Source organism: Salmo trutta, chromosome 3 (genome assembly GCF_901001165.1).
Source record: "Salmo trutta chromosome 3, fSalTru1.1, whole genome shotgun sequence".
NCBI classification, from domain to species: domain Eukaryota; kingdom Metazoa; phylum Chordata; class Actinopteri; order Salmoniformes; family Salmonidae; genus Salmo; species Salmo trutta.
Window position 1 is genome coordinate 31,723,240 of NC_042959.1, and position 15,251 is coordinate 31,738,490.

Below are 15,251 nucleotides of genomic sequence, written 5' to 3' on the forward strand. Positions count from 1 at the left end.
AGAAGGGGCCCAGTGCAGTGCTTTGATGTGGAAAGTTGCCGGGTGTATTACTCTGAAACAGGAGGCTTTAAGAGAGATTCAGTGGGATTCCCTTCAGGGAACAGCGGGGGAGTACGGCCTATCGTTGGTCAATTGTGCATACAGTGCTGATTTAATTACACCAGTGTCTCCTCTGCTTCTCAGACGGTCATTGAGCGCCTACTGTACAGGCCAGGAGGACTCCATGACCATTATGACTGTCATCCCCATTCAAAGTGACGACACAAAGCCAAATCATCCCACAATAAGGGGTGAATGTCAAGAATGCAGAGAGGGGTTCATGAAGAGGGCTCTATGGGAAACGGCAATAAAGGTGGAGACTCTGGTAGCACAGAAAATAGCATGTAATAGTTTTTAATGGTAATCTATGCCTATGATGCACAAAGAATCCACGACACAAAGGACAAAAGTAGGACTTCAAAAAAATAAGAATTATAAATGTATGAATTTTGCATATGTGCCCAACAGCTGAAAGATGTGTCGATAAAAAAAGCAAAGAAGGCTGCATGCCCATTTGCATAACAAAAACTCCCCTTAAGTACTAATAAGCCACCTTTAAGGTTAATCGCAACCAGGAATACTGATGTTAAGATAAGAGTAGAAAAATATGAGATAACTCTCTTTGGCTGCAATGAAGATATTACTCATTGAACTGATTGAGCACTCAGTGATTTTGCTATTGATATAAGCATTAGGCAACAGCTAGCAAGCCCAAAAGCATTCCCGGCTATTTCCTGCGAGGAGGCTGAAAGCGCACTATAATATAATGATTATCTTCCTCTGATTCTCCATTCAGTGCTGTGGTGTCACTATGACTACCTGAGATGCTATTGAACACAGCACCACCGAATAGAAAAGCATCCCTCACAATGAAAGAAGATTACCCATAGCCGGGGAATGAGGTGGTGCTCCTTATTCAGGCAGGCTGAAATATCCTTTAAACACCCCATAATAAGACAAGTAGCAGGCATACGCCACAGACAGACAGACAGACAGACAGACAGACAGACAGACAGACAGACAGACAGACAGACAGACAGACAGACAGACAGACAGACAGACAGACAGACAGACAGACAGACAGACAGACAGACAGACAGACAGACAGACAGTGAGTTAGCAGTGTAACTACCCCAGACAGACAGACAGTGAGTTAGCAGTGTAACTACCCCAGACAGACAGTGAGAAGAGGGGCTCCAACTGGGGAGCCCAGTGAACACACATATCTACTGAGGCTAAAAGTGGCTGACTCAGGTTGCCAAGCACTAGCAGAGTGAGATGCATATCCAACTACTACATCCCTTATCTGTTAGCATCTGTATGAGACAGAAACAAAACAGCACCATACCATAGGACCCTTCTTTGAAAACCATGTTTGGCTGCTAGGATTTGATTCTCACACCCAGGCCTTGACAGTAATGATTTCATAAAGGCTTAGATATTTGGCTCGATCACTGTGGCTGCAATATTGCTGGATCTCTCATACTCATGAGTGGTTCTATAAGCAGAGTACATTTCACTGCTGTGGTGGCTGATACTTACATGTCTCGCACTCTCAAGTGTGGCGGTAATTTATGCTCTCGCCAGCTCCCATCATCTTGATGCGATTCACACACTGACAAGAATCCATCTCCTTGGTATCTTGCAACAAAGAGGGTTGGGGGGAGGGGAGAGAGACGGGTGCAGATATTTTGTGATCACCGCTGACACAGTCAGAAAGGGAGGGAGAGGGTTACAAGGCAGATAGAGATCATGCGAATGCCTAACCTGACTAAGTCTATTCCACAGTGCACCCTTCCTTTCCTCCCTGCCACATACACAGTCTAAACAGATTCTCACACACACACACACACACACACACACACACACACACACACACACACACACACACACACAGTGACATAGGTGCACAAGAATACAAAAACATCTCTTAAGCACACTGCAGCTCCCAATCACTGCAACTAGAGTGCAAAGGTACATTCCTTCCTCTGGACGGTTGGTTTCCTGCTTATTCTGTTTGTTTGAGTGTGTTTAATGAGCTCACTGTAATTCTGATTGAAGGCATGAGAATCTATGGGGACTCGTGGTAGTCCATGTATGTCCTCCTTCTCAAGAACGCAACTGAAACACTCTCGGGATAAAATACATTTGTGAAAAAAAGTTTTCAAATATATCTCATTTCTTTTCATCTTTTAATATAGTTTCATGTGATGTGGGCTGTGTACAATCATTCTCAAAACGAAAATAAAACACCTCAAGATGTGCTGCCAATGTGAGCAGACTTCTTTCTCCACTAGTTTTCACAGAGAGAGAGAGAGAGAGAGAGAGAGAGAGAGAGAGAGAGAGAGAGAGATATAAACTCTTAAAAGATAAGTATTATTTAGAGACTACGATTCATTTGGCAGCTTATATTTCCAGCCCTAAAAAGCTCAAGCTAGTCCGAGAAATACTGTGGGTTGTTTTCAGCTGCAGCGAAGAGAAAAAATGTGGCTTGGTCCGAGGCCCCCCAATCCCCACTCCCCTTTTCAAAGACGGACCTTTTTTCAGCTCCTAGTGGTCTTTGCACATTGGTGTGGTGACTATGTGCTTCACAGGTGGGAGTCTGCCTCCATCGAATAAACCAGTTCACTAAGGACGGGATTTGGCGCTGTTATTTTTCTATTAGGGAAGAATTATGCTAAGCCTTCTGAAGCCATCTTTGTGTTGCTATGGCAGCCCATATTTCCTGCCGGGTTGCGACCTTGAATGACTACAGTGCAAAGCCAAGTAGCACCGAGATCCTTTGAGGATTAGGAAACGTGGGGCTCATAGTTATGCAAAACACCTCAGATATGATTGAACCTTGAAAGGCTGAATGACAAGTTTATTGAGATCGCCGCTCTTTTCATCTGATCATTGTCAGTCGAACGTTCCCAATCACATGCCATTCGTTGATCTGCAGCTTTTCCGCTTGCTTCTGTCTTGGTCAGATCTGTCTGATAGAAATTTGCGGGGCTTTTCATTTATCCAGAAACCCAATAGCCGTGTACTTCATATTAATCAGTTGTGTCTTTAATGAGATGAATCACATAATGATATTGATGCAAATCAATAAATATCTTGATCACAAAAATTGCCTAACATCTGATGGCATATCCATCACTTTGCTCAATAAAACAGTTGCATTTCAATGGATATTTCCTCTGATGCAGAGATTGTAGTGCAGCTGTAGGCTAGGCTACTGTGGCCCTAGAGAGCTCTGGTGTAAAGCTTTACATTATTCATATTTCAAATGCATTTCAATCAATACCCCTACACTAAAGAAACATCTAAAAATGATTTTGACATTTGAGTTTTGTTTTTACTGCTTTACTCTAAATTTGAATCTTAACATTAGTTTTGATGCGTACGCAACTGGAATCTGTATCAATATATGTTGTTCAAATGTCTTGTAATTTCACTCGTGTTTTCAGGCCAGCCTTCAAAGTCTCAAATGTATTTTCAAGAGAGATGTACAGACAGCAACTCAAAGCTGACGCAGGGATGGGGCTTTGAACATACGAGATTGACACTATTGTGGTCACAAAGCACAACAGGAGACTACTTTGAAGAGGAAAGTGCTTTGGGTATCAGATATCGCCTTGGAAATGGTGTCCGAAGACAAGCTCAAGTATTAGACCTGTTGAATCGGCATACTACTTAGGACAAGAGAAACAAGGCTTGAGTATAAAGCTACTTCCTTGACTACCCCCAACTGGACATCTGGAAAGGTCAAAACTTTAACTTCAGAGTTTAAACCCAAGATTAGCTAAAACCTGATGTTTTATCATAGGTTTAGTTTCTCCACACTAGCTACCAGGACCCAGGAGGGAGATGGGACTTGCTATGCAAAAAAAACAAAAAAAACATGACAACTTAGACAAACTAGACAGGAGTTTTTACAAAATAAAGCGCTGCTATCAGAGCAAAGTCTTGTCGTTGGCTTGGGAATTGATCGGTTTGAAGCTCAAGCTGTGTCCTTGTCAGTTGACGGGTCTGTAGAAGATGTTACACTTTCAGACTATGCCTATGCCTTGTCAATGTGGACGCTTGAGGAGTAGAAACAAACTCTGAACACTGTTTGCGCGACACTAGCCACTCTCATCAACACGATTTCGACAAAATGTGTCAGTCACCCATCTCCCCTGGCAATCTAATCAATCTCTGAGGTCCCAACAGGAAGTAGGACTGTGAGTACAGCTCTCTGTGTTTCTGTTCCTCAACCTTCTGCTATAAAATGGTTCTATAGTCTTTCTGTCAGTGTTCGGTTAGGTTTGACAAAAGTGACATTCACATATTGGGTTGTTCTGTTGTCACAGTCGTGCCTGGCTTAAAGTGCTCTCAATGTGAGGTTTGGTCCGCTTTGATGTCAGGGTCTCCAGAGACCTGGTTTTAGCATGCAATCTGCGTCAACTGTTCTCTCCCAGCCTATCCTGCAAAGAGTGACACAGGAACTGCCAGAGCAGAGATTGACTCTCATTTTCTACTGACGACAAATGAAGGATGCTCAGAAAGTACATTCAGGGGGTGCCAAGCACACACTCACACACAAACACACAGAAGTCACTAACTTTTGTTAATGTTTTCTGCAACTAAGAGCAACTGCTCTATTTAACATTAGACTATTATCTCACCTTAACATTCTGTTTACAATGCTATGTGGCACACAGGAGGCTGCTGAGGGGAGGACGGCTCATAATAATGTCCGGAATTGACATATGGAATGGAAACCATGTGGAAACCATGTGTTCGATACCATTCCACCTATTCCGCTCCAGCCATTACCACAAGCCCGTCCTCCCCATTGAAGGTGCCACCAACCTCTTGTGATGTGGCAACATCCACCACTTCCAAGATCAGACAACAAATTATGTTGGGAGACAGATTCTACAGTAACATTATTATTTTTCCAAGCATCTCTAAAATCTATGTCATGCAGTTACAGGTCCAATGCAGCCGTTTTTATATCAATGTCAAATCATTTCTGGGCAGGGGCGCCACTTTTGGTTTCAGAAGTGGGGGGGACATAACTTATTTTTTATTTAAAAAATGTATCCGGTTGGATAAACACTCCAAACATCCTACCCGACTGCTCATAGTTGTCCGACATGGTCCTAGAGCAAACTGTTGCCTCATTTTGTATCACATTCCAATGATAAAACTGGAGGGACAAAAATGCAATTTCCTATCCCTTGTCTCCTGTGAAAGTTGTGCCCTTGTTTCTGGGTAACAATTAAGTACCTTACTGTGGTGATAGATTTACATTAAAATGGGCAAAATTGATTTTTAGCAAGGAAGAATTTTGCTAGGACTGTCTGGGAGTGGTCTGAGTGGGGAGGGAAAACTGAAAACGAGCTGTTATTGGCAGAGAGGTTTGGAACTCTTTGTTATTGGTATATTAACCAATTTACCACATGGTGTATTTGACAAATAACATTTTGATTTGATTTCACTTGATTTGGTGATGTCACTATGGAAAGCTGAAGCTCCCATGCAAACCTGCTGATCAGGAAATAACATTGATCATAATGTTTCACACTTTTAGAGTGTTACTTTCATCAGCTGTTGTACAATATGATACAAAACACAGAAAACACATAATTTTCACTGGACTGGACCTTTAATGTTGTAATCACTAATCAGGTATGAATTCACTGTTATGCCCCAAAAGTGTCACATTCTGATAAAACATAAAATATCAAACTCTAAATAACAAAGATGCCATGGTATTCCCAATGCTAGTCATGTAAGCTTATCCGTTCCCCTGTCACAAGGACGAAATTAGAGCATTCTTGCGAAGAAAACCTAATTCCATAATACTGATTATTTATTCATTAATTGAAATGGCAAGAATCTGGGCTAGTTGGCCTATTTGATATACCGTCACAAGTTGCTATTCTCTCATCACTCATTAGATAACGTGCATCTTAACTGGATTTACAATTTCAGGAAGAAAAGGCTTGATTAATAAAGATCTGGTAATCATGTTATATGCCAGTAAAGGCACGAACAAATCCCTCGCGCCCCCCTGCAACGCAAGGCTCACCTGAGATGCAACCTGAGCACCACGTGACGTCTGCCCTTCAGACCTTCGCACAATGAGAATTGGCATTAGCGGGGATTAAAGAAGAATACTTCAATATACCGCAGGAATTTACCTGACAGTGCCAAAATAATTATCCACCCTTCATGAAAAACGGAATTATGGGAACCCCAAAAACAGACATCTGAAATTGGGGTGAAGAGTATTTAAAAATGGCTGTGAGTCAAATAACTTGGGAATTTATCTTATTAATGTAAATAATTAAACGAATGATTCTTGGCTAAATAAGGGCTTGGGACCACTTTTTGTCCATATGTGATTGAGGGTAAGAAAAAAAATGTAGTCGGCTATTCTTTCAAATTGGAAAGGGACGGGTTTTTGCCTTGGTCATGTGTGTTAAATCGTTATATATTTCCCATTCCGTACAATGTCAGTCCTCCACCATTTCATACCATATTTCTTGTGTCAGTCCTCCACCATTTCATATCCTATTTCTTGCAACACCGGTTTAAACATTAGCCTATTTGTGATGGTATATTACAATATCACGTTTTAACTTAGGCTAAATGACAATTATGTTGTTGCTTTTTAGAGGGGGGTGAGATAGATGTAGTTATGTTATATGAATTTAGCAATTAATCTATTTGAAGAATGCTTTAATATATTGCAACAGGAAGACGTTTAACTTTTGTAACCCAAATTGGGGATTATACAACAATTGACTGATATAATAGTACGTGTGTAGCCTATGTAGGTTATAGGCTAAACTTAGATAGGCCAACAGACAGAGCCATGCACTAGGCCATCAGCATTGCTTCAATTACCTCACATGGCGGTTATATGCAGCTATATTTACACTGGTCAAGGAACAGAGAAGTTAAAAGTCACTGTTTCGTTACTTTGTAGGCCATGTTGTAATACAGCCGATAATGTTTGTCATCAATGGCCTATGTAAAAAATACATTTGAGGTGAATAAAGTGCATGCATTAGTTTAGAGACTATGACAATACGCCAAACGTAAAACAACAATGTCTTCAAATTGTGTTTACATTTTGATTATAAATGTTATCATACAGTGATGTGTGGCAGGTGTCATAAAAGTTATGCATTAGCAGCGGATATTGTGCCTTTTACACCTGTTGACCACAGATTGTAGGCCTAATAAAATAATGCCACATTTAGAGATATTAGCAGACATATTGTCTGTCCTGTTAGATAATGTAGACAATTTTCCTCGTATGACAAATAGTTTTCCATGCAATTCAACATGTATTATACTTGCCTATTTAGGACTAACTTTGATTCTTTATTTGTCTTTCTTATTTTATTTCTTAGATTGGCAGTAATATAGCCGACCCATAACAATAGTCGGAAGCCTAATTTCATGTAGCCCAACGATTTCTAAAACGGATATCTTCATTCAAGAAAAGTAAACACTGAATTAAGAAAACATTGTGAGAATGCGCATTCAGGTTATGGTTTGACATACCAAAATCCAGATTGAAGTAATTAATAACCCACTAATGCATGGTCCGGACTGGGAAAATAATGTAGGCTGTATATTCATGAGGGAGCAACCGCAGTTAGAAGACTTGTGGGTGTGAGTGCTGAACGTAACTTGTCAACAAATCCTGTAATAGTTCAGATCGTTGAGTTTGTGTAATTTAAATTATTTGACGGCCTATGACAATTTATCCAACTAACGTGTTCAGTGAAAAATTGGCATATGCTGCTAATTCACAGTAGCCAAAAGTTTTCACCCACTTCGGAAATCATAGAGACTGATATAAAATGGTATTTGTCACATGCTTCTTAAACAACAGGTTTAGACTAACAGTGAAATGTTTACTTATTGGCCCTTCCAAACAATGCAGAGAGAAAAATAGAGAAATAAGCAAATCAAATAAAACGCTAGGAATAAATACACAATGAGTAATGATAACGTGGCTATATACACAGGGTAAGTACCGAGTCGATGTGCAGGGGTACGAGGTAATTTAGTTAGATACATACATAGAGGTAGGGATAAAGTGACTAGGCAACAGGATAGATAAAACAGTAGCAGCAGCGTATGTGATGAGTCAAAATAGTTAGCGCACTCCACACGATTAAAATATCCAAAACATGTCTTGTCCATAACACGCTGTGTCGCAAAAAGTAACATTAGGCTATAGTTACATATTTTACCAAATATTGTGTCTATTAATCTCGAAATTGCAAAACGGTGTGATTCTCTGACTGTGAAATGTTTAATAGACACCATTGAATAGGCGATAGCCTAGCCTGCTAACTATATTCACAGGTGTGTTTTGGCGGACATTGCTCGTCCCTCGGGGGTGAAGCTCTCTTTAGGACACTTTAGCCAAACCAAAAGAAAGTTACAATGGGATTTATTCAAGGCTCCTGAAGTGTCCTCCACATATCGCCCCGAGAAGGCCCCTTTTCACTAGAAGGCGATGCACCACTTCAGCATTTATGTCCGGTAGAAAAAGATGAGGCCCTCCTCTATCCCATGTAAACACGGCGCTATGCATTGTGTAAATTACGTGGATTAGCCCCCTTTTGTTGCCAGAACACTGGACCTCAATGTACACACAGGGACTGATTCAAACCTCCCCCAAAGCCATTTGGCCTTAACTGACAAAGTTAAGGAAGCGTTACATCCATATCACTGCACGAATATTTTTTTACCGGAAATAGGTCGTCAAAAAGTACCTGATATTGTTGAATATGAGTTGTTTTCGGTGTCTGGAAAAGGCTGGATTGTGATGTGAAGGATACAAATGTGACTTCTGACTTCACCTTTGAAGCTTCGGTGAGAGTAGGATACATACATTTTGGTTGCCACCCCGACATTGAAATGACTTTATATTAAGGTAATTTCCGGGTTTGTGCCCTGAAATGGCTTTACCTTATTTTCTATCATTTCAATTACAAAGCAATTATTTAATTGTTCACACGAATACTATTTAGGCTACAGTAAGCCATAGAAGCAATGTCTATAATTATATTGAGCAATGCAACAACTGCTTAACAATTGTTATAAGGCTACAATGCGATAACAAAGTCAATATTAAATAGAAGGGGGATCGAATAATAAATAGTACTAGGACCTCATGCATTGCAAAGTTGAGTACGGCAAATTGTTCCGAAATTAGTTCAATATTCGTTCATCAAGAAGAGGGTTATGAGAATAAATGTTTCCTTGGTGACCCTTATTTTGTGTTCGTTTTCCTATTTCTCCTGGACTAACTTTTATTGAATATTAGCCTATAGTCAACGTTTTAAACTATGTTAACTTCGTAGGCATAAAGCCTAATGACTTCTTAGACTTATTACAGTTTTGTTGATGCCTTAGCATAAAGCTAATACTCGACAAACATGTATTTGTTTGATTGATGGCTCACTAAATGTGAATGTTACACATTTCAGAGGCCGAGAAGTTATTCGATTTTGTTACAGAACATTTCTCAAATATGCGTGCCTTAATTACCTTTAAAGAGTATCATTTTTGTTGTTGTTGAAAAGACACAACACGAAATAAGTCTCAGGGCGCCACTGAATATAAATAAAATATATAATCTAATATATATATATGATATGTTAAGCTATAGGGACTGGCTAAATTATTTAAGTGTGTCAGAAATGTGTTCTGAAATTGTGCAAAAGGTCAAGTTAGCTTTTTAGTTGTAAAGCTTCTTGCACCTGACCTAGACCCTGAACATACCTTATCATATCATATGCCTATACATGTACACAGGTTGTACATGCCTTGTTATAAATGGAAAATATTGGAAAATAATTATTGATTCATTGTGTCTCACGTGTTGGACTGTTTAATATCCTGAAATGTCTCTAATTTACAATAACCTGCATGTTGTGTTTGTTTTACAATGGGTTATATAATAAATGTAGCTTCACATTCTTATGATCACAATTGAATCCATTTTCCAGAAATATAGATCTGTGTTTCAGTCCCCACTTACTTGTATAATTGAGGTCTGAAAGAGTGTGGCAGAAAATGATTGAAAGCCAGCAAGGCACTGAGAAATTAATTTGAGATAAGACATCACAATTAGTGGAAGTATGCCTAATAAATTACATTACTTCATTTCTTATCATTTTACATGGATGATTTGAAACCAGCTAAAAAAACGTATATAAGATGATATAATGACAACAAAATTACCACTTGATAACATTAATCTAACATGTTTATTTGAATGCTTTAATTTTTTTAATGTGTTGAATGTTCTATTGAAATTATAGGGCGTTCGGCATTGTATAAGTTATTAGTGATTTTGAGTGATTTAAACAGTGATTAACTGAACAGCTCGTTTTGTTTACCTCTCGATTGATGTAAAAAAAAAAATTACATGGAAAAGTTTATTTCTCATTCACTCCTTTTCAAAACACTATGTCAAATTTTGTCATGTCAAAATAAAAACGACCAGTTAGGAATTTTAGTTTTATAAAAGTATGATTTTTTTTCTAAGTCAAAAGGCACGGAAATCGTCTGAATTTGCAAAGTGGTTCGAAATTGTCCTCGAAGCGTAAACATGGTCCACAGTAGCAAGGTGCGAAATTAAAAAGATAGAAAACAATAAGATAATGGAATAGTTTTAGAGCAGAACGTCTTGCCTTGACGAAATGTGACAGAAACTTTTCACTGGTTGTTTGTTTTGCGTCTAGACGTACGGGAGTCAATCACATTTCACAGCAGTTATTGCCTCTCCTACGCACCTGTGACCTATGAAGACTTGACTTCAGGTGTGAAAAAGTTCATACATGTAGAGAAGATAGTCCATGTTTTTTTAAACTGAACGGATTAGTAGTGTTTTTCCAAAAAAATATCATTTATATGGACATAACTGACCTCATTTTCGAAGTAATGTCTCAGCATGCGGTTTAACGCAGGAATGAAATACAAATGTATTAGAAAAATGACAACAACAAAAAACGTATCAGATCTTGACTTTCATAATGTGTAGGCTGTGTAATGTTAACATGTAGGCCTATTACCAGAAAAAGTTATTCTTTGTGAACCTGTCTCTTACCTGTCAATCCAACTTGGTAGACTGAAATGTGTTACCCCTCCTTATTGACTGAATTTGTGTTTTCTTATAGTCTAAATTGTAAAGAAATATTGATCTATGGTGTAATCCTAAACCAGAATGCATTGCTATAAGTGACCACCAGAACCCAGTGTTTATATTCATGAAACATTTTCAATGATTTTATTAAATTATGTTGATGCATATTTTACAAAGTATTTTGAGTATTTCATTTATTTTTGTCTCGGTGCCTGTCGGGCATTTGACTAAGTAATGCAGGCTTTACTTTCACTAAGGAATGCAGGCATAACTTGAACATCTATACACTTGAAAACAATGTTTTCAAATCAGCTGCAATGATGAAAACGTTCATAAAGGACAATGTCAGATTTGAGTTGCTATATGATTCACAAGACACATGCTTCCTGCTGCTGTGATGCAGTAAATATGTATTAATCAAGAATGTATCCTGGATGGATACATGATCATCATATAGAGGTCATTCATAAAACTCACTGCCAATATTCATTTACCATATTTTACATTTTTTTGCCAAACGGGTAAATAGCATACACCACAAAAACCCAGAAAACATGCACCATATAAACCATATGAATCCAGTTTTAGGAATAAGCCTCAATATTATTTCCATCTGAAAGCATGACCTGACGTTCTTGTATGATTCTAAACCAAAGCTGTCATTGTTGTGTCTTTTCCAGGCTGCCGACAGATTTAATTGGGCTGCATTTTATGTGTAGGACGAGCCAACAGAACATCTGACCATGAAGCTTGCCAGGCTGTGGATCCTACAGGTCTGCAATCACAGAAAAATCATATAATTCTCCATCCATATAAAGGTAGGGAGATTGCCAAACTGTTTGCTGTCAAATGCACATCATACGCATGGCGGTACTAGGCAAAATAATTATAATGGAATTTCAATCAATACATATCCTTCTCAGGTCAACAAATGGGCTAGAGAGATTGTTACAGAGGGGATGGCGTAAACTGGAGAGAGACAACTAAGAGGACACTCGTCTAAAGGTAAGCCATCCTTCTACTTTTAGACGAGTGTCCTCTTAGTTGTCTCTCTCCATCCCCTCTGTAACAGTCTCTCGAGCCCAAGGTTGGACAGTGACCAGGGGGGGAGAGAGGACAGGCTGTACAATTACAACTGAGATCAGAGTAGAGACTCATCTTAGAATAGGACATCTGGTCGAGAAGGATTTGTGTGACATCAGAAAGATACGGTGGCAGCGATAGCAGCACTTTACGTTACAGTGGCATCATTTCAGACTAACTACAGGGGAGGAACTACGGTAAATTACATTGCACCAGACAGGTGATTGTAGGCTTCGGCATAGTACTTAACATTACAAAATCGGTACAAGCAAAAACTTCACATTTAAAGTGACAAGTGGTGCATAACTGCATGTACTTACTAACTTTTTACATGGTAATTACATACATATTTAGTTACATTAATATAGGGCCAATTAAATGGCAAAGGTGCCTGCAGGGATGAAGTTATTAGGGTGGAGGGGACTATAATATCATATTAAAGATAGTGCAGTAGAGAAGGGGAATATTCCTACCCTGTTAGAAAGAGCTAGCACTGAATAGGTCAAATGAAACAAAAGCCGCTGAAGATGATGAGGGCGAGAAGAGAGGGTGACCCTTCGGCAGTGTGAGGTAACGTCGCCCTAATGTAAGTGAAGCCAAGGTGAGGAGGCAGGTAGGATGGAGAGGAACGACTGGCCTGACACAGACCAGGTGGATTGATATGCCCTCTTACACAGAATAAAATAGGAAGATTATTTCATTGTCCGTTGTCACGTTGCGTAGTTCATATGCCAAATCACTGTTAATCATTTATATGCATCTGTACCCAAGTGTGTATGACCGTGTGTGTGTCTGTGCTTGTGTATGAATGCCCATGTGTGTGCCAGTGTATGTGTGACTGTGCATGTGTGTATGCCTATGTGTTGTCTGTCCATTAGGGAAGTTAAAAACCGTGTTGGAGGAGCCACGTCCCCTGAACACACCAGGCTCCATTCTAGCAGAAGCACGTTCAAATGTTCAAATTTTACTCTACCCCCCCTTCACTTTTGTCCTAAGAGGGCAATTAAGGAAACAAACGTTTTCCCTCAGATTAGCTGACTGCCAGCTTTGCATACTAATGTAATGCCAAGTGGTTACAAATAGTGAGTGCTCTAATTACCGGCACTGTTTTCAATCAGAAATTGCTCAATTTCCCAGGATGAGGTCTCCATGGCTGGAGGAAAAAAATCACAACCTGACAGAAGCAAGAGACAATCATCTTCTGTGTGTGTGGAGTGTGTATATCTGTGTGTGTGTGGAGTGTGTATATCTGTGTGTGTGTGTGTGTGTGTGTGTGTGGGTGTGTGTGGTGTGTGTGTGTGTGTGTGTGTGTGTGTGTGGAGTGTGTACATCTGTGTGTGTGGAAAGTGTACATCAGTGTGTATATCTGTGTGTGTGTGGAGTGTGTACATCCGTGTGTGTGTGCAGTGTGTATATCCGTGTGTGTGTGGAGTGTGTATATCTGTGTGTGTGTGGAGTGTGTGTGTGTGTGTGTGTGTGTGTGTGGAGTGTGTACATCTGTGTGTGTGGAGTGTGTACATCTGTGTGTGTGGAGTGTGTACATCTGTGTGTGTGTGGAGTGTGTACATCTGTGTGTGTGGAGTGTGTATATCTGTGTGTGTGTGTGTGTGTGTGGAGTGTGTATATCTGTGTGTGTATGAGTGTGTATATCTCTGTGTGTGTGTGTGTGTGTGTGTGTGTGTGTGTGTGTGTGGAGTGTGTATATCTGTGTATGTGTGTATGAGTGTGTGTGTGGAGTGTGTATATCTGTGTGTGTGTGGAGTGTGTATATCTGTGTGTGTGTGTGTGTGTGTGTTTGTGTGAGCATGTTTGTATCCTTGTGTGACTGTGAGTGTGTGTATGCAAATAAGTTCATCTGCCTTTCTGTGTGTGCAACAGACGCAGGCAGACACAGCCCTCTCCATCACTGGTGCCCCTGACAACACAGGAAATGGATCCCACCCGGTGGCAGGCTCAGCCTTCACACTATTTAGCACCACAATTATCCCCCATTCATTCACAGGCTGGATGAACCATATAAGGCCAACTGTGATTCAGCGATGATCAGCGCAATGTGAAACCACGGGTCTGGCCTAGCAATTTGATGTAATTGTGCTGCTGTGATCTTCTGTAGTAGGTGAGGCACCTCCTTTATTGTGCCATTCTACTGGAGGGAGAGAATTAGAATGAAGGAGTCTTTGATTTTAGGTGGACACAGTAATAATATCTGGAAGAGGTACAATGGTGTAGCATATTGTGGGTGATCAAACAGAGTAGGGGATAATTAACAGTGATGTAAAGTACTTAAGTAAAAAATACTTTAAAGTGCTACTTATGTCGTTTTTTGGGGTATCTGTACTTTACTATTTACCCTACCGTTCAAAAGTTTGGGGTCACTTAGAAATGTCCTTGTTTTTGAAAGAAAAGCACATTTTTTGTCCAGTAAAATAACATCAAACTGACCATAAATACAGTGTAGACATTGTTAATGTTGTAAATGACTATTGTAGCTGGAAACAGCAGATTTTTTTTATGGAATATCTACATAGGTGTACAGAGGCCCATTATCAGCAACCATCACTCCTGTGTTCTAATGGCACATTGTGTTAGCTAATCCAAATTTTTCATTTTAAAAGGCTAATTGATCATTAGAAAACCCTTTTGCAATTATGATAGCACAGCTGAAAACTGCTGTACTGATTAAAGAAGCAATAAAATGGCCCTTCTTTAGTCTAGTTGAGTATCTGGAGCATCAGTATTTGTGGGTTCGATTACAGGCTCAAAATGGCCAGAAATAAATTACTTTCTTCTGAAACTCTTGTTCTGAGAAATTAAGGTTTTCCATGCGAAAAATTGCCAAGAAACTGAAGATCTCATACAACGCTGTGTACTACTCCCTTCACAGAACAGCGCAAACTGGCTCTAAACAGAATGGAAAGAGGAGTGGGAGGCCCCGGTGCACAACTGAGCAAGAGGACAAGTACATTAGAGTGTC

At 39.7% G+C, this 15,251-nt stretch overlaps 1 long non-coding RNA gene across 1 annotated transcript in view; it reads left to right on the forward strand.

Moving 5' to 3' along the window:
- LOC115172866 (uncharacterized) overlaps positions 1 to 14,587 on the forward strand; it is a 31,454-nt gene extending 16,867 nt beyond the window's left edge. The window contains exons 3-5 of the long non-coding RNA XR_003871509.1: positions 11,875 to 12,012; positions 12,118 to 12,199; positions 14,156 to 14,587. This is a non-coding gene — a long non-coding RNA (uncharacterized LOC115172866). The remainder of the gene's footprint in view (positions 1 to 11,874; positions 12,013 to 12,117; positions 12,200 to 14,155) is intronic.
- Positions 14,588 to 15,251: the final 664 nt, after the last annotated feature.